The sequence below is a fragment of the Vitis vinifera genome, chromosome 17 (genome assembly GCF_030704535.1).
Source record: "Vitis vinifera cultivar Pinot Noir 40024 chromosome 17, ASM3070453v1".
NCBI lineage: Eukaryota > Viridiplantae > Streptophyta > Magnoliopsida > Vitales > Vitaceae > Vitis > Vitis vinifera.
This window is the reverse complement of record NC_081821.1, coordinates 7,038,748-7,055,395: the sequence shown is the minus strand read 5'-3', so window position 1 is coordinate 7,055,395 and position 16,648 is coordinate 7,038,748.

Genomic DNA, 16,648 nt, shown 5'->3' with positions numbered 1-16,648 from the left:
GAAGTCTATGATAGTGATAGAGCATAATTTAAATTTTTATTTTTTATTTATGAAAATAAAAGATATTGTTGGATATATATATATATATATTATAAAAAATATTTTAATATTATTTAAATTTTAAAATAAATATTCTTATTTAAAAAATGTTCTAAGAGAAATTTTATACCTAACTTTTTAAATAGAATTATATTTATTCACCACCCTTGACGTTTTGTTTAAATACATCCTAACTCTTGTAGATTTAAAATTTAATCTTATACCTTTTTTATTTTGAATAAGAAGGGAGATAAATGAAAATGAAAAATAAAAAAAATATGAGAAATATTGGAAGAAATTTCAAATATTTAAAAACATAAATATATTTGTAGACCCCCCTGGAGGTAGGATTTTTCTTTATGTTATTTTGGATTTATTTTATTTTTTTTCCTTTTCCTACCTTTTTCCCGGGGCTCGACATGATGGTCAGGAGCTGGTTTTTGGGGCAGAGAGGGGACTCAAGTGGGCGGCTCTCGGGGGGGCAGATTGGACGGGATACGGCTGGCTTGCTGAGGAAGACAGGAACAGAAGGAAAACAGAGGAGGAAAAAGAAAAAAATGGAAGAAAAAGGGGGGGATCTGCAGAAAGGAGGGGGGTGAGAAAAGCGGAGCAGAGTAGCAGGAGCGAAACCCACGGGTTTTCGGATTTTTTTTTGGGAAGAAGCCCTCCCAGGTGCGAGCCTCGTAGGTTTTCTGATCATATTTCTCATCACATTTGTTCTTCATGCATTTTCCTTATGGGTTTTAGTTTTCATTCACTGCTCGAATGGGTTTGCTCTGCTATTCTCTCGTTTTTCTTTGATTTCATTTGAAGATATCATGGTATGGGTTCATTCAAATCGTGTTAGCGTTCTCCGTTTTTCCACAGACCATAGCCTAAGGATTTACATCTGGAATGAGGCTCAATATATTTGTCATTGGATATTTCTTGTTTGCTTCTTGATATTTACATTGTTTTACCCTCTGTTTTCTCTTTTCCCATGCACGTTTTATTTTTATTTCAAAACCTTTCTCTGGCATGATGGAAATCTTCATTCTCACCGTCCCTCATACCCATCGTCAGCAGCACATACCTCTCATGCTCATGTCTCCACTGTCAAACCCATACCCTGAGCCAACCTTCCCCATGACCAATATCTTAGGCAAATCCACCATCCAGCCATCCATGATACTCACCCACTCGCCCCCATGCATCCCCATCTTCATACCCATTTTCTTTCAAACCTGTCATACATGCCCGGCACCACCTTTTCTCTCTCTACGTTTTCCATGCCCACTTCTCTTTCTAACTCTCCACTCTTTTACCCTCACCACCCATCAGAAACACCACCCTCTCATTTCCATCATCTCTTTCACGTGCATGGGGACTGTACATGCATGTCACCCTCCCTCTCTTCATCACCACCTTCTCTCTCTATATCCTTGCCCCCACCATCACTCAGACCTCTCTGCGCGCGAGCCTTCTTTAGTGGCTAGAGAATGGGCAACAGCCAAGCAGCTTTTCATTCCCCACGAACCTCGCCGGAGCCGCCTTTGGGGTTCAGCGCCGCTGCCTCGATTCAGAGCGCCTCCCTCTATGCCGGCGACGGCGGCCCGCGCGCCGTCCTCTTCGACTGCTTCCGCGGCGTGGTCGACGGCGCCATCGGCGAAGACACCCATCTTCTGGTGTCGTGGCCTCGAAATCCATGTATCTTCACCGTCTCAGCGCCGCCCTCGAAGCCGCCACCCCTTCCCTCTCCTCTACGTCGCTGCTGGTGGAGGTCTCGTCTGAGAGAGCTGCCCAGATGGAGGGAGATGCCTCGGGCTGTGATGGAGCTTGCGTGGGTGACAGGCTTGGGCTTGGGTTGGAGCCCAATCCAAGTTTGTTGATGGAGGGTAGCATGTTTCCTCAAATAAATGGGCTGTGATGGAATTAGAGTTTGGGTTTGTCCAAGATGATGGATATGGGCCTGGCTGAAAGGCCCAAAGAGAGAATGAGAGCGGGTTTGGGCTATAGTGTGCTGGACTCAGATGAGAGACCCAAGTTTGTGAAAGCATTGGGTGCTTTGGGCTTGCCCATTTGACATCTTTGGGCTTGGGCTTGATGGATGCATATTATCATTTAGTATTATTATTAATTACTATTATCATTGTTATTATTATTATTATTATTATAATTATTATTATTATTATCATTAATTATTATTATAATTATTATTAACTCATTATAATTATTATTATTATTATCATTAATTATTATTATAATTATTATTAACTCAACCCTCAAAATCTATTTATCATTATTATTACTATTATTAATCCAAACTTTTAAAATCCTATGATTATTATTAATTCAACCTTCAAAATCTTTTTATCATCATTATTATTAATTCAAACTTCCAACATTTATTTATTGTTATTATTACTATCATTAATCCAAACTTTTAAAATCCTATGATTATTATTAATTCAACCTTCAAAATCTTTTTATCATCATTATTATTAATTCAAACTTCCAACATTTATTTATTGTTATTATTACAATCATTAATCCAAACTTTCAAAACCTTATAATTATCATTACTAACCCAAAATTTCAAAATTTATTTATTATAATTATTTTTATCATCACTAACTCAACTCACAAAATCTCATTATTATCATTATTATTAATTCACATTTTCAAAATCTATTTATTATTATTATTACCATCATTAATCCAAACTTTTAAAACCCTATAATTATTATTACCAACCCAAATTTCAAAATCTATTCACTATTGTTATTTTTATCATCATTAACCCAAACTTTCAAGAATCTCATTATTATTATTATTATTACCTCAAATTCTCAAAATCTATTCATTGTTATTATTATTATCATTAATCCTAACTTTCAAAACCCTATTATTATTACCACTAACTCAACTTACAAAATCTCATTATTATCATTATTATTAATTCACATTTTCAAAAATCTATTTATCATTATTTATCATTATCATTAATCCCAACTCTCAAAATCTCATTATTATTATTATTATTATAAACTCAACTTTCAAAGTCTATTTATTATCATCATTATCATCACCAACCCAAACTTCCAAAAATCTCATTATTATTATTATTATTAACTCAACTTTCAAAATCTATTTATTATTATTATTATTATCATTAATCCAAATTCTCAAAATCTTATTATTATTATTATTATTAATTCACACCTTTAAAATCTTATTATTGTTATTATTATCATTAATTCAGACTTTCGAAATCTTATAATCATTATTATTATTAATTCAACCTCTCAAGACCTCATTGTTATCATTATTATAAATTCAGCTTTCAAAAGTCTATGGTCTCGCATTTCAATTTCCCAAAGTCCGTTTCTCTCTTTCTTTAACAAGTTTCGATTTAATCACCGGAGCTCTAATCTTCAAAATTTAATTCCAAACACTCCAATTTTCAAATAAGCTCCAATAATCCAGTTTTCACTCGAATAGTTTTTAATCGCATTTCAGTTCCTAAATAATCTTCTGATCTTCTTGACTTTACATAAGCAATAGTGATTCCTTTCTAATTCCAAAACGCGGGGTTTGTGGGATTAGCTCGTGAATAATAAATCGGGCTTTATTGGGGGCCCTATGTTTGACCCCTTTTGATTGTCAATTATCGTGCTTACTGTATTTCGCTTGAGCTTCGCTTCGCACTCCGATATGTATGAGCTATGTTTTGTATTCATTAATTGTGCACTAATCCCGTTTCTTGATAGCGCGTTGCTGTTTGCTGCCCAGGTACGTATTCACTCATTCTGATCATCCCCTATATATATTCTGATTCTCATATATATGCATGATTGATGTGAGTATCCATTGACTCTCTTATTCGATTGCCACGTCAATTTCACTTTATTAGTAGGGACCCGACTCTAGGGACTTAGAGGGGTGCTACGGTCTCTACCGTACCTTCCCGATAAGTAACCTGACCCCCGGACCCGATCCGGTTTTTTTTTACAGACCACCTTTTCCAAAATAAGGAGTCACACTTAGGGTTTTTCTTTCTTATTTTGTTTACCCTTTGAAAATAAAACAAAAATAAGTGGCGACTCCAAGTCATTTTCAAATGATAAATCCAATCATTTTTTCAAATAAAAATCGAGCTCGCCATCGAGTGGGAAACGCATTGAGCCGAAATGCGGGGTCCACAAAATGGCGACTCCGCTGGGGAATTTTTTTTTTAGAGGGTCAAGCTTGAACTTAGAGTGAAGCAAACGTGGCTTTTGATTGGACGATCAGTGGATGCTCATCTCTTGATTGTACATTGAGGATTTCTTGATGCATGTTTAGATGTCGTATTCATTTGAGATTTTGACATGCTGGATTATTGATGATTGATCTTATTGCATTGCTTAGCGTATTGATTCTGATTTTGGCATGATTGTTCTGATCACTTCACATGCATACACTCACCATTGTATATCATTCAGCTTGACATGTTGATTCTCTGACTTGTATACTATTTTGATCGTCTTTGAGCATGATGTTTGTATCACTACTCGTCTTGATTGTCATATTCTCGCTTATCTTGTGTGTACATGAGTGATATATCCTGCTCTGCCTGACTGTATGATGCATGATTGCCCTCCCTCTGCATGATTGCATGCCGCTTGTCTAGGTGGGTCTCACTTCTATCCCCTATCTCCAACTCTCTTGGTTTCGGTCATTCCTTTCATCTTGGTTCTCACTATTGCAAGTGTGAGACTTTCTGTGTGCTTGCTCTCTGACCGAGCCAGAGATTAGGAGTAGGGTCTAGCGACGGGCTATATCGATGCACGGGAGCATTCTGGAGGAGAGCGACACTTTGATGTCGATTGGAGTCCGATCATTGAAGACCTGTATAGCCCCGAGCTAGGTTTCATGGATAGTCGTGCGACCAGTGTGTTTCATCTTCTGCTCTAGATCCTTAGGGTTTTCGGATGCACCCACACCATTCACTATGCACTTTAGTTGACCATTGAGCGTTGAGAGTTTGAGAGGTTTCACCATAGGAAACCCCCTGGGATGCCGAGGTAGTGCATGTGTGGAGGTGATGACCACCTTGCATGGAAGCACCCCGTCTCTTTTGAGGCGTGCAGAGGGTTGCGTACCGCTGGAGGGTATGAACTCTTCTGCTAGGGATCTTTTAAAGTCCACCCATATCCATTTAGAGCCACCTTCACCTTGTAGGTTGAGTCGTAGATCCTTCAATTAGGACTCCCTCCCTACACGTGGGTGCGTCCGTGGGCCTTCAGAGTCGGTTCAGTAGTAACAGGTTTGGTTACCTTCGCAGTAGTCTCTTATATATCTGCTCAGGGTTGGATATCGGTTTGTTCGCTTCCAGGCTACCTTTTGACACATTTGATAGACATTCTTTGTGAAGTTTCCCTTACCCCGCACCTTATCTAGTATTTTCACTATTGTAGGAGTACCGATACGTTCAGTCTGGGATCGACTTCTTGGATTAGAGTTGGGGGTAGATTGATCAGGGTATCGGACCAGTTAGACCAGAGATCAGATCAGAGGGATATGGATTCACAGATAGTTACCGTCGATCAGTTCGCGGAGGCCATGGCTTCGATCCAGGAGGCTATAGCTAGCCTTGGCCGGAGGATAGATGGGCAGCAGGCCCAACAGGTCCCGCCCCCGGTTGGTGCCCAGTATGACCCTACAGTGCCACCACCTCCTCCACCCAGTCAGTCAGCGCCACAGGCCATGCCGTTCACTCTGCATAGTCAGACCGGGGTTGCCCCGCCTCCCATCACCGTGCCCACCCCGACCTCAAAGGACCCACATGCTCGCATGGATAGACTTGAGCAGGGTTTGAGACAGTTGAGGGCTTCAGACAGAGCCACTACTTGGGAGGGTTTTGATGGAGTGTTGGTAGCTAGCTTGCCGGCTAAGTTCAGGATGCCTGATATTGAGAGGTATACCGGCATTGGTTGTCCACGCCTCCATCTCCGATTATACAGCACCGTAATGAGGGCTCATGGACTGGACGAGCCTCAGATGATTACTCTTTTCCCACTATCTTTGAGTGGGGCGGCCCAGCGTTGGTTTGCATCTTTGGAGGCCTCGAGGCGCCGCACATGGGACGACTTGGCCCAGGAGTTCCTACGACAGTTTTCGTTTAACACTGTCGTAGATGTATCGAGGAGGGAGCTCGAGGCTTTGAGACAGAGGGCGGAGGAGTCTGTTTCTTCTTTCATTTCTCGCTGGCACGGGAAGATAGCTGAGATTATCGATAGACCATCAGAGAGGGACCAGATTCAGATGGTTTTGAGGAGCCTGCAGCCGCGGATCGCCAGACATGTAGTAGGGGCCCAGTTCACAGATTTTGGGTCTCTAGTTATGGCTCTGTATGATGTCGAGGACGGCATCTCGAGAGGTTTATGGACAGATTCTTCCCCTAGTGATGTTAAGGGGAAGAAACCATTCGTAGGACAGAGGTCGACAGATGTTAGTGCTATCAGTTCATCCAGTCAGAGGCCTCCTAGGCGCCGTCAGCCGACCCTACAGTTTCCCGAGCCTCATTCGTCTTATGCATCTCATCAGTACAGGCCACGGGCACCTCGACCAGCTTATGATCAGACATATACTCCGCAGACTTTGGCTTTGCCTTATTATGCCTCCCAGGGCGTTGAGAGACCCCCGGTTTCCTACACGGCTACCGGACAGCCATGCTATGCTGCTCAGCTCACTACGAGGCCCGCAGCGCCTTATCCCCGACCCAGAGCTCAGCAGACTTCTGCTCCATTTGCTTTGAGGGCGCAGAGGCAGTTCTCACAGATAGGCATGCCGTTGAGCCAGGCTCTTCGGAAGCTTACAGAGGCTGGGTTATTGACTACTCTCACCCCTCGGCCGCCGCCTCAGCCGATTCCACCTCAGTTCAGGATGGATCTACACTGTGCATACCATCAGGGGCCTGGACATGAGACCGATCGATGCACCGCTTTGAGGCATGCCGTTCAGGATTTGATCGACCAGGGTTTGGTACACTTAGGTCAGCCGAGTGTGACCACGAACCCGTTGCCTGCTCACACCGCACATGCAGTCCCTCCACCAGCCGATGATATTCATTTCTTAGAGTTTGATGAGGTCGATGATCACATCCACATGCTGAGTGATGATGATTCAGACCCAGAGCCCATCATGCCAGATGTGATTTACGAGACGAGTGGGGTGACTCTGGGTCCTCGGATGCCTGCTCCCTTCCGATTAGTTCCCGAGGCGGCGTCCATGCAGGCTGCCACAGTTGAGCCATTGATTTTTCCGCATTACAGTGTCCAGACACCTTTCATCTTGATCCCGGATGTTGAGGGGGTTCAGGCTCCGTACGTTGATGATTCTCAGACTCTGGACATTCAGTACGTTCTCCGAGGAGGTAGAGTGATGAGACAGCCATCTCCAGCTGCTGCCGCTGGACCCTTAGGGGGTACGTCATCCCAGGAGGAGGTCAGAGTAGAGGATGACGAGATTTTGAGGCAGTTGCAGAGCACTCAGGCTCGTATTTCTATCTGGAGCCTTTTAGCGTCCTCCAGTACTCATCGGGATGCACTGACTCGAGCTTTGAGCCAGATCAAAGTTGATACCACGACCACTCCTGAGGGACTCATTCATATGATGACAGCTGGCAGAGCCACTTGTATCGTCTTTTCCGATGACGACTTGCCACCAGAGGGTTCTGGCCACACGCGTCCTCTCTATATATCTGTTGGCTGTTCAGGTCGCCGAGTTCCATCTGTCCTTCTGGACAATGGCTCGGCCCTGAACGTATGTCCTCTGGCCACCGCCATCGCTCTTGGGTACGCACCATCCGACTTCGGTCCATCCACTCAGACCGTTCGAGCTTATGACAGCACCCGTAGAGAGGTCATGGGTACATTGGAGATTGAGCTCCTGATAGGTCCGACCACATTTATCACTATCTTTCAGGTTTTGAGGATTCCTACATCCTTTAACCTGCTTTTGGGCCGACCGTGGATTCATCGAGCTGGAGCCATTCCTTCTTCACTTCATCAGAAAGTGAAGTTCATCCATGAGGGCCAGGTAGTCGTTGTACAGTCGGCAGGGGACATGTTCGTTTCCGCTGAGCCCGTACTCCAGATCAGCCACAGTGACGATGATTTACTACTGACCGGGTTCACTTTTGATGAGGTACAGACTCTTGAGCTAGGAGACTTTTGCCGGGACTTCATCGCTATGTCCTTTGACCAGCATGGGAGCACAGTGGTGCTTGATATCATGAGAGGCATGTCCTATCTACCCGGCATGGGGTTGGGTCGACGTCAGCATGGACCGAGCGAGTTCATCACCATTCCTGATCATGACGTACCATTTGGGCTTGGGTTCATCCCCACCGAGGCTGACTATCGATACATGGCGCGTTTGCGCAAGGAGAGAGCGAGGGCTCGGCTGACCCACACGCCTTTCGACTATCCTCTTCGCCCCTACACCAGGAGCTTATCTGATTACTTTGTGAGGGCATCGGAGTCACATGCACCATCTGATGGGATCATCGGAGGACTCAGCACCATCCAGGAGGCCGAGCTTCAGCGCCTCGTCCGGCAGTTACAGTTGAGTGACGGAGCCCCTGGCCCTTCGGCTTCTGTGTTGATTGCTCCTCCTTCCCCAGATCGCACGAGCCTTATGACGCTTTGCTTCCCGGATGAGATCGATGATCACGGGACTTTTGCCGAGATTGGAGACGTAGTGGATGGAGCCGTGCCGCGTGACGAGTACGTTGATGAGATGCTCGCGATGAGTTTGAGCCAGACCGAGGAGATGGCCCCGCCGGAGCTCGCTTCACCTTTTGATCTCTTTGGGGTGTCCGTCCTCGAGATCGCCGAGGAGATCCAGGTTGCCCCCACTCCAGAGGCCGTCGAGGATGTTATAGTTGCTGTTGATTTGTTTGATGGCCCTGTTGGCCTAGTTGAGGGAGCGTCCGACCTTGTGGACCCACCTCTCACCTTTGATGTTTTATCGGGATTTGTCTCCCGTCATGACTATGTTTCTGACTTTTCATCTATGGATTTGAGCACCTTTGAGTATTTGCCTGTCTCTCATGTTATTGATTTATCTGCACCATCTTCACCCACATCACAGATTTTTGACATTGATGATGAGATTGCGCAGCACGACTCAGACGATGATTCGTCTTCTGCTTCCGATTCAGACCCCGTTGATCAGAGAGTTTCACCTGCTGTAGGGGACACCGAGATTGCTGACTTTGGCACGGTAGATCAGCCTAGGGAGTTGAGGATCGGATCGGATTTGTCTACAGATGAGAGAGATAGCCTCATCCAGCTACTCCAATCCTACTTGGACGTTTTCGCATGGTCCTATGAGGACATGCCAGGCCTTGATCCCTCTATCGTCCAGCATCGTTTGCCAGTTCTGCCCCAGGTCAGACCGGTTAAGCAGAAGTTGAGACGATTGCACCCTCGTTGGAGCTTGCGGGTGAAAGAGGAGATCCAGAAGCAGCTCAGTGTAGGATTCTTATCAGTGGTTGAGTACCCGGAGTGGCTGGCCAATGTCGTCCCTGTTCCCAAGAAGGACGGCAAGGTGAGAGTCTGTGTTGATTTCCGAGATCTCAACAAGGCTAGTCCTAAGGATGATTTTCCTCTTCCACACATCGACATGCTAGTTGACAGTACGGCAGGTCATTCGATGTTGTCCTTTATGGACGGATTTTCCGGGTACAGTCAGATCTTGATGGCTCCAGAGGACATGGAGAAGACGTCCTTCATTACCGAGTGGGGCACTTATTGCTATAGAGTCATGCCATTCGGATTGAAGAACGCAGGAGCCACATATCAGAGAGCAGCGACCACACTCTTCCATGACATGATGCATCGGGATGTCGAGGTTTACGTAGACGACATGATAGTGAAATCCCGAGATAGATCAGATCATTTGGCAGCTCTTGAGAGGTTCTTTGAGAGGATTAGACAGTTCAGATTGAGACTGAATCCCAAGAAGTGCACTTTCGGAGTGACTTCTGGGAAACTCTTGGGATACATGGTCAGTGAGCGAGGCATGGAGGTAGATCCGGACAAGATTAGAGCCATTCTTGACATGCCAGCGCCGAGGACAAAGAGAGAGATCAGAGGCTTCCTGGGCAGACTTCAGTACATCAGTAGATTCATAGCCAGATTGACAGACATCTGTGAGCCCATTTTTCGACTCTTGAGGAAGAGTCAGCCTACTGTTTGGGATGATCAGTGTCAGCGCGCATTTGAGAGGATTAGGGAGTACTTGTTGTCGCCTCCAGTTCTAGCGCCTCCTACACCAGGCCGTCCTCTACTCCTATACCTATCAGTCTCAGACGTAGCGTTAGGATGCATGTTAGCTCAGCTCGATGATTCGGGCAAGGATCGAGCCATCTATTATCTGAGTAAGAGGATGCTAGACTATGAGACGAGATATGTCATGATTGAGCGCTATTGCTTGGCATTGGTTTGGGCCACTCGCCGATTGAGACATTATATGACCGAGTATTCCGTGCATTTGATATCCCGTCTAGATCCTCTGAGATATTTGTTTGATAGACCCGCCCTAGTCGGTCGCCTCATGAGATGGTTGGTACTTCTGACTGAGTTTGACATCCATTATGTCACTCAGAAGTCCATCAGAGGGAGCATTGTAGCAGATCATCTAGCTTCATTACCAGTTTCTGATGCCAGAGCTATTGACAATGATTTTCCAGACGAGGATGTCGCTGCTGTGACTAGTCTGTCGGGTTGGCACATGTACTTTGATGGCGCGGCCAACCATTCTGGATATGGGATAGGCGTCTTGTTGATATCCCCTCACGGTGATCACATTCCCAGATCTGTTCGTTTGGCATTCTCGGATCGACATCCTGCCACGAACAACATTGTTGAGTATGAGGCTTGTATCTTGGGATTAGAGACGGCCCTCGAGCTCGGGATTAGACAGATGGAGGTGTTTGGTGACTCCAATCTGGTATTGAGACAGATTCAGGGCGAGTGGAAGACTAGAGATGTGAAGCTTAAGCCTTATCATGCATATTTGGAGTTACTGGTTGGGAGATTTGATGATTTGAGATATACCCATCTGCCTAGAGCGCAGAACCAGTTTGCTGATGCTTTAGCTACTCTAGCTTCCATGATCGATATTCCCGTTGACGCCACTGTTCGACCTTTGTTGATCGAGTCGAGATCTGCTCCCGCTTACTGTTGCTTGATCGATGATGCAGAGCCAGATGATGGTTTGCCATGGTATCATGACATATATCACTTTTTGAGACTTGGCGTATATCCTGAGGCTGCCACGGCCAAGGATAAGAGAGCATTGAGACAGTTGGCTACCCGATTCGTCATCTATGGCGAGACATTGTATAGACGATCACTTGATGGGATGCTACTATTATGTTTGGACCGCACCTCTGCCGATCGAGTGATGAGAGAGGTTCATGCGGGAGTCTGCGGACCACATATGGGAGGACATATGTTGGCTCGTAAGATCATGAGGACAGGATACTTCTGGTTGACCATGGAGACAGATTGCTGCCAGTTCGTTCAGAGGTGTCCCGAGTGTCAGATACACGGAGATCTCGTTCACGTGTCGCCCTCCGAGCTGCACGCACTGACTTCACCATGGCCATTTTCCGTCTGGGGTATTGATATCATCGGGAAGATTTCACCGAAATCTTCTAGTGGTCATGAGTTTATCCTGGTCGCCATCGTTTACTTCACCAAGTGGGTGGAGGCCGCCTCATATGCGAGATTGACATCGTCTGGAGTTGCTAGTTTCATCAGATCACACATTATCTGTCGCTATGGAGTCCCTCATGAGTTGATTTCGGATAGAGGAGTACATTTCAGAGCAGAGGTTGACACCTTAGTACAGAGATACAGCATCCGGCATCATAGATCGTCTGCATACAGGCCGCAGACGAATGGAGCAGTAGAGGCCGCGAATAAGAATATCAAGAGGATATTACGGAGGATGGTCGAGGCTTCTCGGGATTGGTCAGAGAAGCTCCCATTTGCATTGAGGGCTTATCGGACTTCTTTTCGCACCTCTACAGGCGCCACACCCTACTCCTTGGTATATGGCATGGAGGCGATGCTACCCGTTGAGATTGAGATGGGTTCGTTGAGAGTAGCACTAGAGCAGCAGATTCCCGAGGCAGATTGGGCTCAGGCTCGATTTGATCAGCTCAATCTCCTAGATGAGAGGAGATTGAGAGCAGCAGACCATGTTCGTGCATATCAGAGGAAGATGGCCCGCGCTTTCAAAAAGCGGGTCAGGCCCAGACCATTACAGATAGGTGACTTGGTTCTGAAAGTCATCAGGGGATTGATCAGGGATCCTAGAGGGAAGTTCAGACCCAACTGGAGCGGACCTTATTTCATCAGGGAGTTGACCCCAGAGGGCGCTGCATGGTTGATGGATTTAGATGGAAACCGATTCTCAGAGCCAACCAATGTGGATCAGCTAAAGAGGTACTATGTTTGAGACCATGGTCGCAGGATGGGTGGCCGTCATTTCGGTTAGCCATTACCTTGTTACTCCCTTTTGATACATAGTCCGTTGCTAGCCCATTGAGCCACGCATGCGCATTATAGCCTTTCTTTCTTATCGCCTTGCTCACATTTTCACACCGGGATAGGGGCCCTTTAATGTATGCATGCATTGTTTGGTAGTTTCATGAGCTTTGGACCTAGAGGCATGTTTTTTCTCATTGTCTTTTCCTATCACTACACCTTTGCATTTTCATCTCATCTTATTGGTGATGTTATTCATCTCTTCTTCCTTATCCTATCTACTATCTGTTTGTTTCATATTTCGCTTCACCCTGGGAGGTGATCCTCCTCAGTTCATCACATGGAGGGTAGTCACATCATTTCCGCCATCTATCTCGCGGACACTGATTTAGAGATCCTTAGTTTGAGAAGGTCATCTTGTCAGAGAGAGTTTGTTTGTTACCTTAGCACTTGGGGGTGTGTCCATTTGTTATTGATATCATCTTTGGGGTTCATTTGTTCATGTTCAGGGTACGCGTATTTGTATATATGTAAAAAAAAAAAAAAAAAAAAAAAAAAAATTATTATTATTATTATTAGCACATGTGTGTATGTGCATAGTGTTCTCGATCATTGGGTATGTATATTGATGTCTGGGGGTCATTTTTATCAAGTATGTTCGTTATTGGGAGTTCGTATGTGAACTCTCTGAGATCCCACGCTATTTGTATTGCTTCGTCATATCTATTTGTGAGAGAGACGAGTGACCTTCTCCTAAGGACTCTGAGTCATTGCCTTTTCCATCATTACCTTCATTATTGATGTGACTTCACTTCATGTTTGATCTGAGTCGATCACCACCTTTCTTCACATATTCATTATTTCGCCGTCGTTTTTATCATTGCTTGTGATTCATCTCATTCCCTTCGCGTCTTATTCCCTCCTTATAGCGACCCATCTCGGTTTCGATGCTCACTTCGCATCATCATTACACATGTCACTATCAGTTCATTTTGCTCCATTTGTCTCCTTATCGATATCATATTCACGTTAGGCATTCTCAGGTCCATGGCTCATGGGGTTCACTATACATGTTGCATTTCATATATGAGGGCATGAGTTTTGATCATTGGGTATTTGAGCCTAGTTTCCTTTCATTTCTATCACCCTATCACCTTGGCCTACGTTACGTCCCGTGTCTTAAGACCACCCTGAGGCCATGGGATCAGATGTCGTCTTCAGCAGCCTCTACTTGGACAGGTGTTTGAGATCTGGTTGATATTTAGATATTGTCATGCTTCTTCTTCTGGGAGTCGCCTCTTCGATGTGTAGGTCTGATTCAGTTGTGTTCGGATTACCAGGATCGTGAGTTTGATGATGATTGATTTGGTGTCACCTGATTTTTGACCTATCATACCTCTGGCACCACACTGGGGCATATCCCATTTCATTTAGAGGTTCATGGACCCTCACGGACTTGCGCGACCATCACTTACTGGATGCTCATCGAGACGTGGACATGATCGTTTATCTTACGGAGCCTCTGAGATCCACCCAGCCGGGTCCGCACTTCTCGACACTTGGATTCCATCATGCCTCTCCACCTGGGAGGTACATTTTGGGCATGTGTGCATGATTTAGTTATGGATTCGGACGACCATTGTTACATGTTCGATGACAGATGATTTCGTGTCGCTCGATTTCTGACCTGTCGTGCATCCGATGCCCATACTGGGGCATATTTTCCGTTTCGGATGAGATTTACGAACTTTCATGGAGGTCGCTTGTGCGATGATGGATGATTTCATGACATTTGTTCTTCGGACCTGTCACGCACCTGATGCCATACTGGGGCATATTTTCCGTTTCGGATGAGATTTACGGACTTTCATGGAGGTCGCATGTGCGATGATGGATGATTTCATGACATTTGTTCTTCGGACCTGTCACGCACCTGATGCCATACTGGGGCATATTTCCGTTTCGGATGAGATTTACGGACTTTCATGGAGGTTGCTTGTGCGATGATGGATGATTTCATGACATTTGTTCTTCGGACCTGTCACGCACCTGATGCCATACTGGGGCATATTTCCGTTTTGGGTGAGATTTACGGATCTTCGCAGAGGTCACATGTTCGAGGATAGATGATTCCATGCTATCTGATCTCCGACTTATCATACATTTCGACGCCATACAGGGGCATATTTCGGTTTGGATGAGATTTACAGATCATGAGGGAGTCGCGTGCCTAGCCTTATTTGGCGAGATGTATGCAGAGATGATGATATATTTGCTATTCTCACGATGATTCCTTAGTGGAGCCTATCGAGATTCGTCCATCCAGGCATGGATGACTTGAGCTCATCTGATTTTTCGACGTATTGCATTCTCGATGCCACATTGGGGCACATTCCCCATCTTGATCGAGATTTATAGATCCCCACTGGTTTACATGATCATCCACGGTTATGAGATACATGCCAGGTCGATGTTTGATCTCATTTTGTCCGACTACTCCGAGGAGCCTCTTTTGAGTCATTCAGCCAGATTCATACCCTTTGATATAGTCGTATGGAGTTGTCTCTGGTGCCTGGATTTCCCGCGACATCATTTCAAAGGGATGCGATCTGTTACGCGTCCCATTGGCGTTATTCTCGGGTCATCAGGACAGATCGGGTACATTGGGTGTCATACTGGAGGCATATTTTCCATTTCAGATGAGATTTATGGATCTTCACTTATGTCGCATGATCGAGGATAGACGATTTCATGCCACCCGATCTTCGACCTATCATACATTTAATGCCATACTGGGGCATATTTCCGTTTCGATTGAGATTTACAGATCTCCATGGAGTTGCATGCTCATCCCCACTTACGAGATACACGTTGACACGATATTTCCTCCGTGGAGCCTCTCGGGAGTTACCCAGTTAGGGCTGCACTTCGCGACGCCTCGATGTCATCATGTTTTCCTTCCGGGGGACGCCCTTTTGATCTATGGGTCTGATTCAGTTGTACACGTGGATGATTTGGATCGCGCATTCGATGGCGGGTGATCTGAGCTCATTTGGTTCTTCTGACCTATCACACATCCGATGTCATATCGGGGCATCCCCCCACTGTCATTTACGCTGGGGGCATCCCCCCGCTATCATTTACGTTTGGGGCATCCCCCCGCTGTCATTTACGTTTGGGGCATCCCCCTGCTGTCATTTATGCTTGGGGCATCCCCCCGCTGTCATTTACGTTTGGGGCATCCCCCCGCTGTCATTTACGTTTGGGGCATCCCTCCGCTGTCATTTACGCTTGGGGCATCCCCCCGCTGTCATTTACGTTTGGGGCATCCCCCGCTGTCATTTACGTTTGGGGCATCCCCTCGCTGTCATTTACGTTTGAGGCATCCCCCCGCTGTCATTTACGTTTGGGGCATCCCCCCACTGTCATTTTCGTTTGGGGCATCCCTCCGCTGTCATTTTCGTTTGGGGCATCCCCCCGCTGTCATTTTCGTTTGGGGCATCCCCCCGCTGTCATTTACGTTTGGGGCATCCCCCCGCTGTCATTTTCGTTTGGGGCATCCCCCCACTGTCATTTTCGTTTGGGGCATCCCCCACTGTCATTTCGTTTGAGGCATCCCCCACTGTCATTTCGTTTAGGGCATCCCCCTACTGTCGCTTTTGTTTAGGGCATCCCCCTACCTTTAGTTTGTTTAAGGCATCCCCCTACTTTCAGTTTGTTTAGGGCATCCCCCTTTCCTCTCGCCTTGTTTGGGGCATCCCCCTTGTTTACTTTGTTTAAGGCATTCCCCTACTGTTAGTTCACCTGTGGGCCTTCTAGTTTAGCATTTAGAACTAGCTTTTCGGTTTGGCTTCCAGAGCTGTTATTTTCTAATTCAGCTTTTAGAGTTAGTTCCTTGGTTTGGCTTCCAGAGCCATTATTCTTCTAGTTTAGTGTTTAAAGTTAGCTTTTTGTTTTGGCTTCCAAAGCTATTATTTTCTCAGTTTCGGCGTTCAGAGTCATCATCATTTTTTTAGTTTCGGCGTTCAGAGCCATCATCACTTTTTAGTTTCGGCGTTCAGAGCCATCATCGGTTTTCAGAT